The sequence below is a fragment of the Notamacropus eugenii genome, chromosome 7 (assembly GCF_028372415.1).
Source record: "Notamacropus eugenii isolate mMacEug1 chromosome 7, mMacEug1.pri_v2, whole genome shotgun sequence".
Classification (NCBI taxonomy): Eukaryota; Metazoa; Chordata; class Mammalia; order Diprotodontia; family Macropodidae; genus Notamacropus; species Notamacropus eugenii.
The window spans coordinates 104,445,710-104,455,989 of NC_092878.1; the positions used below are offsets into that span (position 1 = coordinate 104,445,710).

Genomic DNA, 10,280 nt, shown 5'->3' on the forward strand with positions numbered 1-10,280 from the left:
TCATAACTGTGAATGTGAATGGAATGAACTCTCCCATAAAATGGAGACAGATAGCAGAATGGATTAAAAGCCATAATCCAACACAAGAAACACATTTGAAATGAGGGGATACACACAGGGTGAAGGTAAAAGGTTGGAGCAGAATATATTGTGCTTCAGCTGATGTAAGAAAGGCAGGAGTAGCAATCCTAATCTCAGACAAAGCAAAAGCAGAAATAGATCTAATCAAAAGGGATAAGGATGGAAACTATATCCTGCTAAAAGGCACCATCGACAATGAAGCAATATCATTACTAAACATATATGCTCCAAGTGGTATAGCATCCAAATTCTTAGAGGAGAGGTTGGGGGAGTTGAAGGAATAAACAGACAGCAAAACTATACTCGTGGGGGACCTCAACCTCTCCCTCTCTGAACTCAATAAATCTAACCTCAAAATAAACAAGAAAGAGGTTAAGGAAGTAAATAAAACTCTGGATAAGGTAGATATAATAGCTCTCTGGAGAAAATTGAATGGGAATAGAAAAGAATATAACTTTTTCTCAGTAGTACATGGCACATATACAAAAACTGACCATGTACCAGGACATAAAAACGTCACAATCCAGTGCAGAAAGGCAGAGATAGTCAATGCATCCTTCTCAGATCATAATGCAATAAAAATTGTATGTAATAAAAGGCCATGGAGAGATAAACCAAAAATCAATTGGAACTAAATAATCTAATCCTAAAGAAGGAGTGGGGTAAACAACAAATCATAGAAACAATCAACAACGTCATCCAAGAGAATGACAATACTGAGACAACATGCCAAATCTTATGGGATACCGCAAAAGCACTTCTTAGGGTAAGTTTTATATCTTTGAATGCCTACATAAATAAAATAGAGAAAGAGGAGATCAATGACTTGGGCATGCAGCTGAAAAAGCTAGAAAAAGAACAAATTGAAAATTCCCAAGTAAATACCAAATTAGAAATACTGAAAACCAAAGGATTAATAAAATTGAAATTAAAAAAACTATTGAATTAATAAATAAAACCAATAGTTGGTTTTATGAAAAAACTAATAAAATTGATAAACCTTTGGTCAATTTGGTTAAAAAAAGAAAGAAGAAAATCGTATTACTAATATCAAAAATGAAAGGGATGAACTCACCTCCAATGAGGAGGAAATTAAAACAATAATTAGAAATTACTTTGGGACTGACCAGAGCCCTGGGAGGTAGAGACTGGAGGCTCTCGTGCATACACGCTCACTGAGACCAGCTCCGACTCCCTACTCCAGCCCCTCCAGCTGCCCGCTGCACTCAGGACTTTTCTTGCCCTAAAGACATCTACCCCTCCAACCCAGTCATGACCGACAAGTCTTTCTTTGACACTGATGTCGACACCCTGACCCGATTCGTCATGGAGGAGGGGAGGAAAGCCAAAGGCACCGGCGAGATGACCCAGTTGCTTAATAGCCTCCGCACCACTGTCAAAGCCATCTCCTCTGCGGTGCGGAAAGCAGGCATAGTCAATCTGTATGGAATTGCTGGCTCTACCAATGTCACTGGTGACCAAGTCAAGAAGCTGGATGTTCTCTCCAATGATCTGGTTGTTAACATGTTAAAATCATCCTTTGCTATATGTGTTCTTGTATCAGAAGAAAACAAGAACGCCATAATAATAGAGCCAGAAAAAAGGGGTAAATATGTGGTCTGTTTTGATGCTCTGGATGGTGCTTCGAACGTTGACTGCCTTGTATCCATTGGAACTATTTTTGGCATTTACAGAAGGAATTCAGTTGGTGAGCCTTCTGAGAAGGATGCTTTGCAGCCTGGCAGGAATCTAGTGGCTCCTGGGTATGCTCTCTATGCCAGTGCCACAATGTTAGTGCTGGCTATGGAATGTGGAGTCAACTGCTTTATGCTGGACCTGGCTATTGGGGAGTTCATTTTGGTTGAAAAGGATGTGAAGATAAAAAAGAGAGGCAATATCTACAGTCTTAATGAGGGCTATGCCAGGGACTTTGATCCTGCAATCGCTGAATATATCCAGAAGAAGAAATTTCCCCAGGATAACACAGCTCCTTACGGTGCAAGATATGTGGGCTCCATGGTGGCAGATGTGCATAGAACACTGGTGTATGGAGGAATCTTTTTGTATCCAGCCAACCAAAAGAGCCCCAAAGGAAAGCTGAGACTCCTGTACGAGTGTAACCCAATGGCCTTTGTCATGGAAAAAGCTGGAGGACTGGCTACCACAGGAGATAAAGCTGTGCTGGACGTCATTCCCACTGACATCCATGAGAGAGCACCCGTGATTCTGGGGTCCCCGGATGATGTGAATGAAGTCCTAGAGATTTACAAGAAGCATGCTTACAAGTGAAGATCTTATCTTCCCACATGGACTGAGACATGAGAAAGAACAGGACCAAAGATCATAGTGAACTCTAACTTCCATGGCAGACCAACATCAAAGCAATTTTTTATTTCCCACAATCCTTTTGATATACCACATATTGTATGGTGCTTTGGGCACCCTAACCAAAAGATAGTTTCCATAGGGTTACAAATGGTAAAGATATTTTGAGAGGTAGGGAAGCAAAAGATGAAATAAAATTGTTCTTCCTTAAAAAAAAAAAAAAAAGAAATTACTTTGCCCAATTTTATGCCCATAAATTCGACAATCTAAATGAGATGGATGAATATTTAAAAAAATACAAATTGCCCAGATTAACAGAAGATGAAGTTGATTTCTTAAACAACCCCATCTCAGAAAAAGAAATTGAATAAGCCATCAAAGAACTCCCTAGGAAAAAATCTCCAGGGCCAGATGGATTTACAAGTGAATTCTATCAAACATTTAAAGAACAGTTAATTCCAATACTATATAGACTATTTTTGAAAATTGGGGAAGGAGTCCTCCCAAATTCTTTTTATGATACAAATATGGTTTTGATACCTAAACCAGGAAGAGACAAAACAGAGAAAGAAAATTATAGACCAATTTCTCTAATGAACATAGATGCAAAATTTTAAATAAGATTTTAGCAAAATGAATACAGCATCATATCATGAGAATAATACATTATGATCAGGTAGGATTCATAGCAGGAATGTCGGGCTGATTCAATATTAGGAAAACTATTAGCATTATTGATCATATCAACCACAAACCTAACAGAAACCACATGATTATCTCAATAGATGCAGAAAAAGCTTTTGACAAAACACAACACACATTCCTATTAAAAATGCTGGAGAACATAGGAATAAAGGGAACTTTCCATAAAATAATAAGCAGTATCTACCTAAAACCTTCAGCAAGCATTATATTCAATGGAGATAAGCTAGATGCATTCCCAATAAGATCAGGGGTGAAACAAGGATGTCCATTATCACCACTATTATTCAATATGGTACTAGAAATGTTAGCTGTAGCAATTAGACAAGATAAAGAAATTGAAGGAATAAAAATAGGCAAAGAAGAAACTAAGTTATCACTCTTTGCAGATGATATGATGATATACTTAGAGAATCCCAGAGATTCAAGTAAAAAACTACTTGAAATAATAAACAACTTTGTCAAAGTTGCAGGTTACAAAATAAACCTGCACAAATCTTCTGCATTTCTATATATTAGTAACAAAGTCCAACAGCAAGAGATAGAAAGAGAAATCCCATTTAAAGCTAGGGGAGACACTATAAAATATTGGGAGTTTACCTGCCAAAACAAACCCAAGGACTATATGAACACAATTACAAGACACTTTTTGCACAGATAAAGTCAGATCTAAGTAAGTGGAAAAACATCAGTTGTTCATGGGTAGGCATGCTAATGTAATAAAAATGACAATTCTACCTAAATTAATTTACTTATTTAGTGCCATACCAATTAATCTATCAGATAATTATTTTCTAGAGCTGGATAAAATAATATCAAAATTCATCTGGAAGAACAAAAGGTCCAGAATATCAAAGGGACTAATGAAAAGAAATGCTAGGGAAGGTGGCCTAGAGCTACCAGATCTCAAATTGTATTATGAAGCAGCAATTATCAAAACCATTTGGTACTGGCTAAGACACAGAAGAGTAGACAAGTAGAGTATGCTAGGCACTCAAGACACAGTAGGCAATGAATATAGCAATCTCCTGTTTGGTAAACCCAAGGACCCCAACTTCTGGGATAAGAACTCACTGTTTGACAAAAATTGCTGGGAAAACTGGATAACAGTGTGGTGGAAACTAGGCATAGACCAATGCCTGACACCGTATATAAGGATAAAGTCCAAATAGGTACACGATCTAGATGTAAAGATTGATACCATGGACAAACTGGATGAGGAAGGAATAGTGTATTTATCAGATTTATGGAGAAGGGAAGAATTTTTTACTAAAGAAGAGATAGAAAGCACTATGAAGTGCAAGATGGATAATTTTGATTACATTAGACTGAAATGTTTTTGCACAACCAAACCCAATGCAATCAAAATTCGGAGGGATGTAGTATATTGGGAAAAAATATTTACAGCTAATCTTGGGAGTAAAGGTCTCATTTCTAGAATATATAGAGAACTGAGTCAAATGTACAACAATACAAATCCTTCCCCAAGTGATAAATGGTCAAAGGTGATGAACAGGCAGTTTTCAGAGGAAGAAATTAAAGATATCTATAGTCATATGAAAAAATGCTCAATCACTTTTGATTAGAGAGATGCAAATTAAAACAACTCTGAAGTACCACATCACACCTATCAGATTGGCAAACATGACAGAACAGGAAAGTGATAAATGTTAGAGAGGATGTGGGAGAGTGGGAACACTAATTCATTGTTGGTGGATCTGTGAGCTCATCCAACCATTCTGGAGAGCAATTTGGAACTATGCCCAAAGGGTTACAAAAATGTGCATATCCTTTGACACAGCAATGTTGCTACTAGGACTGTATCCCCAAGAGATCATAAAAATGAGAAAGGGTCCCACATGTACAAAAATATTTATAGCAGCACTCTTTGTAGTAGCCAAGAACTGGAAATCAAGGGGATGCCCATCAATTGGGGAATGGTTGAATAAATTATGGTATATGAATGTAATGGAATACTATTGTGCTATAAGAAATGATGAACAAGAAGACATCAGAGAGGCCTGGAAAGACTTATATGGTCTGATGCTGAGTGAAAGGAGCAGAACCAGGAGAACTTTGTGCACAGCAACAACCACAGTATAGGAGAGTTTTTTCTGGTAGACTTGGATCTTCCTAGCAATGCAAGGACTTAAAAAAAACTTCTCAATGATCTTCTAAGGCAAAATGCCTTCCGCATCCAGATAAAGAACTATGGAATTCATTTGCAGAATGTAGCAGATCATTTTTTGTGTGTGTGTGTATATTTAATATTTTAGTTTGTTATATGATTTCTCCCATTTATTTTAGATCTCCTACACAGCATGACTATAGTGAAAATGTATTCAATAAGAATATATGTGTAGATTCTATGTAGAATGGTATGCTGTCTTGGGGAGAGAGGGGAGTGGTGGAGGGTAGGTAGAGGGGAAAAAGTCTAAATTTTATGGTAGCAATTGCAGAACACTAAAAATAAATAAAATTAATATATAAAAAAAATCTTAAAACTCAAGAGTTATGGTTGTGGTCCTTGACCTCATCATACTATGGCATCACAATGTATCACAGGTATGAGGTGTTCCAAAATAATAATAATAGTTAACACTTATATAATGCTTTAAGTTTTGTAAAGCACTTTACATTTATCTTACATGATTCCCACAATGTAAAGGTGCCATATAAAGCTGGGAAATGTGTATTCTTTATGATTCCCACTCAGTATTTCCTAAGTCTATCATGTCCAAGTTTTCTAAATTTTTATTTAGATCCTTAATTTCTTCCTTGTGTGCCATCTCTAAATCTTAAAGTGCTACCTCTAGGTCCCCAACAATTATTGTGTTGCTGTCCTTTCTTCCCTGTTGTTTAATTGGCTTTTACTTTAAATATGCAGATGGTGTGCCATTTAGTGTGTATGTGTATAGTATTAATATTATCTGTAGTGATATCTATGTTATCAAATATCTAATATTTAAGTGGAATGTTATTTCCTTGTTTAACTCTTTTAACCATATCTCTTTGTACTGTGGCCTTGTCTGAGATCATGACTGGCAGCTCTGTTTTTTTTAGGTTCACATGTGGCAAAATAGATTCTACTCCAAACTTTTAACTCTGTAGATCTTTTTTTTGGTATGTGCTTCTATTTTTTAAAATTTAAACATTCATTTTTAAATTTTGAGTTACAAATTCTCTTTCTCCCTCTAGTACCTTCCTCACACATTGATATGATACTTATTATACATAAAAAACTCATTTCCACATTAACCATAGCCCTCCTCCCTCACCCCACATCAATAAAAAATAAAGTGAAAAAGTATTCAGGCTGCACCTAGAGTTCATCAATTCTCTTTCTGGAGATGGATAACATTTTTCGTCATGAGTACTTTAGAACTGTGGATCATTATATTGATCAGAGTAGCAAAATATTTAACAACTGATTATTGTTACAGTATTGTTGTTGATGTGTACAATGTTTACCATGTTCTCTTGGTTCTTCTCATTTCCCTTTGTATCAATTCGTAATACTTCTCATGTTTTTCTGAAACCATCACCTTTATCATTTCTTACAGCACTATAGTAGCCCACCACAACCATATACCAAAATTTGTTTAGCTAATCCCCTCAATTTCCAATTCTTTGCCACCACAAGAAGAGCTTATGCAAATATTTTTGTTTATATAGATGCTTTTCCTTTTTCTCTGATCTCTTTGGGATACAGATCTAGTAATGGTATTTCACGCAGTTTAGTAGCACTTTCGATATAATTCCAAATAGTTCTCTAGAATGGCTGAACCAGTTCACAACTCCATCAACAGTACATTAGTGTACCTATTTTTCCACATTCCTTCCAAAATTTGTCATGTCCCTTTTCTGTCACATTGGCCAATCTGATAGGCATGAGGTTGTTTTAATTTACACTTCTCTAATTATTCATGACAAAACATTTTTTCATTGATAGTTTTGATTTCCTCTGAAAACTGTTTGTTCATATCCTTTGACCATTTAACAATTTGGAAATTGCTTTTATTATTTTTAAAAATAAATTTGACTGAGTTTCCTCAAAGAAACTTGAAAAAAAATTTCCCCCAGTCTCCTGCTTTCCTTCTAATTTTGGCTGCATTGGTTTTGTTTCACAAAAGCCTTTTAACTTCATGTAATCAAATTATTCATTTTACCCCTTGCGATCCTCTCTATCTCTTTTTGGTCATAAACTCTTCCCTAATCCATAGGTCCGACAGGTAGCTTTTTCCATGCTCCCCTAATTTGCCCCATATCATCCTTTATGTCTAAATCATGTATTCATTTTGACCTTATCTTGGTATATAGTGTAAGTTGTTGGTCTGTTCCTAGTTTCTGCCAGAGTGCTTTCCAGCTTTCCTAGTAGTTTTTAATGAATTCTTGCCCCAAAAGCTGAGATATTTGGGTTTATCAAATACTAGATTATGAAGTACAGTCATTTACTTCTTTATACTGCATATCTAATCTCTTGGCACTCATCAATCACTCTATTCTTTGCTGGTACTAGATTGTTTTGATGATTACTACTTTCTACTTTAGTTCGAAATTTGGTACTGGTATGCTACTTTCCTTCGTTTTTTCATTGATTCCCTTGATATTTTGGACCTTTTGTTCTTCCAGATGAATTGTAGTTTGATTGGTATGGCACTGAATAAATTAATTGGATAGAATTGTCATTTTTACTTTATTGGCTTGGCCTACCCGTGAACAATTAATATTTCTCCAATTGTTTAGATGTCTTTATTTGTGTGCAAATCATTCTGTAGTTGAATTTATATAGTTCCTAGGTGTGTCTTGGCAGGCAAATATCCTACCATAATATAATGTCTACAGTTATTTAAAATGGAATTTCTCTATCTCTTCCTGTTGGATTTTGTTAGCTATACATACATACATATATGCGTGTATATACATTGATTTATATGGGTTTATTGAACATACTTACAACTTTGATAAGATTATTATTTCACCTAGTTTTTTTAGTTGATCCTCTAGGATTCCACAAGTATCATCTACAAAAGGTGATTATTTGATTTTCTTGCTTCCTATTATTCCTTCAGTTTCTTTTTCTTTCATTGCTTTAGTTTGCATTGCTAGTACAATATTGAATAATGATAACAATGAACAATCTTGTTTCACCCCTGATCTTACTGGGAGGGTTTCTAAAAGCTTATCCCTGTCACAGATAATGCTTGATCTTGGTATTATATAGATATTATTTAAAAAGAAGGTTCATTTATTCCTGTACTTTCTAGTGTTTTTAATAGGAATGGGTATTGTATTTTGTCAAAATCTTTTCCTGCAATTATTGATATAATCATTTTTGTTGTTTTTGTTATTAATGTGGTTAATTATGCTTATGGCTTTTCTAATACTGAACCAGTCCTGCATTCCTGTTATAAATCCTACCTGGTCATAGTGTATGACCTTTTGGATGTATTGTCATAATCTCCTTGCTAGTATTTTATTTATAATTTTTGCATCAATATTCATTAGGGAAATTAATCTATAATTTTTTCTGTTTTTGCTCTCCCTGGTTTACATATCAAAAGTACAGGTGTCATAGAAGGAGTTTGGTAGGATGCCTTATCTGTTTTTTTCAGGTAGTTTATATAGTTTTGGGATTGTTCATTAAGTGTTTGGTAGAACTCCCCCAAGTCCATCTGGTCCAGGGGATTTTTTTCTTAGGTGTCTCATTTGTGTTTTGTTCAATTTCTTTGTCTAAGATAGAGTTATTTGCATTATTATTTAATGCAAATCTTCTGTAAATCTGGGCAGTTTATGTATTTGTAAATATTATTTACATTTTACTTAGACTTTCACTTTTCCTGGCATATAACCGGTTAAAATGGCTCCTAATAATTACTTTAATTTCATCTTCATTAGTGGTTAATTCACTCTTTCATTTTTGATACTGGTAATTTCATTTTCTTCTTTCTTCAAGTAGGTTTCTTGTAAACAGCATATTGTTGAATTTTGAGTTCTCATCATTCTCCCACCCTCTTCTATTTTGTGGATGATTCTGTCTCATTCATATTCACATCTATGATCGTTTAGTGTGTTTTTCCTTCCTACTATTATGTTTCTTCTACAGGCAGCTAAATAATGTTGGATGGAACACTGAACCTGGAGTCAGCTCAAAGCTGGCTTCATACACTAACTGTGTGACCCCTGGGCAAGTTATTAACTTGAGTGTCTTGATTTCCACAACTATAAAATGGGATAATAGTAGCGACCACCTCCCAGGGTTGTTGTGAGACTCAAATAAGATAATATTTGTAAAGCATTTAGCACAGTGCCTGGCACATAGAAGGTACTTAATAAATGCTTTTTCACTTCCCTTTCCCCTCTTTTCTTTTACATAGAAAAAGATAATGAAAAAAAGGGATTTGGGTTGACTCTTTACAGTTGGAATGATTTTATCCTACTCCTTTGGACTTCTCTTCACTCAGCTCTGACCTGAGTTTCTTTCCTTTCAGTCCCTTTATAAATCATCCTTGTAGTTGAAATTTCTATTTCTTAAAATGATTCCCTCCCCGATCCTACACTTTCCGCTTATTTTGCCATTGAACTCTGTGTAGTCAGCCTTTATTTGTTCAGTTCAGGTAAGTACAACATTAGATGTCAGATGCTGGTTTCTCCCACCCTTACCTCGTTGCATTTATATTCTTTTTCTGATGGATTGCAATTATGAGAAAAATTGTCACTCTCATTTCCTTATTCCTTCCTTATTGTATTCTCCCTCCACCCAACTTACTCTCTTAAATCAAGCTAAAAAGCATACAGCTGTACCTGAGCTGTTTTTCTTTACTTCTCCCTTTTTGACTCTCGAAGACAGTGAGAAATTGGAGGTGCAATGGCTTCTTTTTCTATTAGGATGTAAGTATTATCATTTAGCCCTTCAACTTACTTGAATATAATTACCTTCTAAGTTTTCTATCTCTTGTGTTTGTATCTCAAGGATTCCATTCAGTTCTGATTTTTCATAAGAAGAATTCTTGAAAGTTCCTGTTCTGTGAAAGCACTAATTCTTCTACTGTAGAACAATACTCATTTTTGAAGAATTATTTATTTTTGGTTGTAAGCCTTTTCCCCCTATCTTTTAATAATACTACATTACAATATTTCCTTTCCTTTTTAGTAGTTGCTACTAACACTTA

At 35.2% G+C, this 10,280-nt stretch overlaps 1 pseudogene; it reads left to right on the forward strand.

Moving 5' to 3' along the window:
* Positions 1 to 1,338: 1,338 nt before the first annotated feature.
* Positions 1,339 to 2,631, forward strand: LOC140513332 (fructose-1,6-bisphosphatase 1 pseudogene; annotated as a pseudogene).
* The last annotated feature ends 7,649 nt before the right edge of the window (positions 2,632 to 10,280 follow it).